We start from the raw sequence: 2,500 nt of genomic DNA, 5'->3' as shown, positions 1-2,500 counted from the left end.
GGTACGCTCGCGACGAGGGACCGCGTATCTCCGAGCCTCCGACGCGTCCCTCCTGGTGGTCTCTCTCGCACGCGTTCCGCTCTTGGCGCGCGCCGCACGGCGCCGCCGGGGGACCGTCGACACGCGCAGAGAGGAGAGAGCACCGGGAAAACACCTCTCTCCCTGCCTAAGGGAGGAGAGGAGGAGGAGCATATCGCTAAGAAGCGGGACGCCGACTGCCGCACGGCCGCCAGGCCGGGGCGTCGGCGCGAACCGGTGGTAACCTGAGCGGCGAGGCGACGACACGGCGACGCTCACGCCCGTACGCACGCAAAACCCCCCACGCCCGTGTGGTGTATACACGTGTGTACACACTTACGGCGTACAATTTGAACACTCGAAAGCGAAAGGGGGTGTCCGCGTGCTCCGCGGCGTGTCGAACGAAGCGAAAAGCCTACTTTGAACACTCGAATGCGATACGCGCCGCCCGCGTGAGGGCTCTCACACGCCCGATGGTTTTTGAAAGAAACTTCCGCCCCGGCTCTCCACCACGGCGTACTCGGTGGTCTCGTGAGACCGCGCGAGACCCTGGTGAGGAGAGACGCTCTTAGCGATCGCGCTCTTAGCCAACGCGCAAAGAGAGACAGCCGTGCGAGAGGGTCGTGCGCGCGCGCGCGGCGAATGCCGCGTTGCTGCACGACGGATCTCGGGACGGGTCTCGGACGCGCGGCGACGGGCCGCACTCCAACCCCGCGTGCACCGACCGTGCGGATCTCCCGTACGCGTCGGTCGCGCGCGGCAAACTTTTACGTGCCGCGGTCCCCGTGTAGCCACGGGGGCGGCGGCCCGCGCGTCGCTCGGACGCGCGGCCAGGCTGATCGAAGGGCCTTCGAAAGCTCAATCACTCAGAGACGATCTGTAAGAGAGACACGCAACAAACGTGTGTACACAAACTACTACCCTGAACGGTGGATCACTTGGCTCGTGGGTCGATGAAGAACGCAGCTAATTGCGCGTCAACTTGTGAACTGCAGGACACATGAACATCGACATTTCGAACGCACATTGCGGTCCACGGATACAATTCCCGGACCACGCCTGGCTGAGGGTCGTTTCAGCGAAACGAAGACTGCTTGCGCCAGCGGTCGCGCCCCGGCGCGACCGGCGTACGAGCGATCGTTGGACGTTTCGCCGAGAGGCTACGGACCAGAGGCGCCAGCGCGCGCGCGGTCTACCCTCGGCGTCGTCTCAAATGAGTAATACGAGGAAAGAAGTGTGTTGAAGGAGGTGGGAAAGGTGTGGCGTGTGCGTTGGACGAGGTGAAAGACGTTGCGCAGTGTCGCGTGCCCGCGACGGCAACGAGGAGAATCCGCGCCAACCCGCCGCCGCCGCCGCCGCCCACCACCACACGCACGGTTACGACGTGTGCGTCTTAGAACAGACAGACGCACGCGAGACACGGAGGAACGGAAGTCGCGCGGCGCTTGTCGTTCACGAACGAGCGCACGCGCGCGAGCCGACCGCGTGTCCGGAGTCCACGAAGGTGTACACGCTCTCCGAAGGGCGCCGACGACGCTGACGCGTCCGTGTAGAGCGCGAAGGAGAGAAGGGAGGTACTTCTCGATCTCGATCGAGCAGAGGACCCGGCACGTCGAAGACGGTCGCGTTGCTCGCGCGCGAGGCGCGCGGCGGTTTGGGATCGTCGCCCACTCTCGCCCGCCAGAAGCGCCGCCGACACGCCAAAGTCGAATACTCGAATACTCGAAATCGTGTTGGAATCCGTTTCTCGTAGTGCTGCGTCCCGTGCGACACACGGTGTTGCACTCGTATATATCGAGTGCCGGTGCGCGCGTGCCGCGTCGCTGAACGCGCGCGTGCCCGCGCCCGCGCACGTCGAATTCGAATTAACTCTGACGACCTCAGAGCAGGCGAGATTACCCGCTGAATTTAAGCATATTACTAAGCGGAGGAAAAGAAACTAACCAGGATTTCCTTAGTAGCGGCGAGCGAACAGGAAAGAGCCCAGCACCGAATCCCGCGGTTCCGCCGCAGGGAAATGTGGTGTTCGGGAGGGTCCGCTTATCCCGTGGCGTCGCTTCGCGTCCAAGTCCATCTTGAATGGGGCCACTTACCCGCAGAGGGTGCCAGGCCCGTAGCGACCGAGGCGCGCCGCGGGAGGATCTCTCCTTAGAGTCGGGTTGCTTGAGAGTGCAGCTCTAAGTGGGTGGTAAACTCCATCTAAGGCTAAATACGACCACGAGACCGATAGCGAACAAGTACCGTGAGGGAAAGTTGAAAAGAACTTTGAAGAGAGAGTTCAAGAGTACGTGAAACCGTTCAGGGGTAAACCTAAGAAACCCAAAAGATCGAACGGGGAGATTCATCGTCAGCGGCGCTGGCTTCGCGTCGGTGGGCGATGTCCCGCGGTGCCGATAACCTCGGCCCTAGCGCGGGCACGCTACCGTGCGCCGATGTCCGGCGTCCGTCGTCGTGCACTTCTCCCCTAGTAGGACGTCGCGAC

At 62.9% G+C, this 2,500-nt stretch overlaps 1 non-coding gene and 1 pseudogene across 1 annotated transcript; both read left to right on the top strand.

The window, feature by feature from the left end:
* Positions 1 to 936: 936 nt before the first annotated feature.
* On the top strand, positions 937 to 1,091 carry LOC113563470. The gene has a single exon (XR_003407468.1). It is a non-coding gene; the product is annotated as a 5.8S ribosomal RNA (ribosomal RNA).
* Positions 1,092 to 1,893: 802 nt separating this feature from the next.
* LOC113563468 overlaps positions 1,894 to 2,500 on the top strand; it is a 4,219-nt pseudogene continuing 3,612 nt past the window's right edge.

Source organism: Ooceraea biroi, unplaced genomic scaffold (genome assembly GCF_003672135.1).
Source record: "Ooceraea biroi isolate clonal line C1 unplaced genomic scaffold, Obir_v5.4 UnassembledTig108, whole genome shotgun sequence".
NCBI lineage: Eukaryota > Metazoa > Arthropoda > Insecta > Hymenoptera > Formicidae > Ooceraea > Ooceraea biroi.
This window is presented reverse-complemented; position numbering and strand designations above follow the sequence as displayed.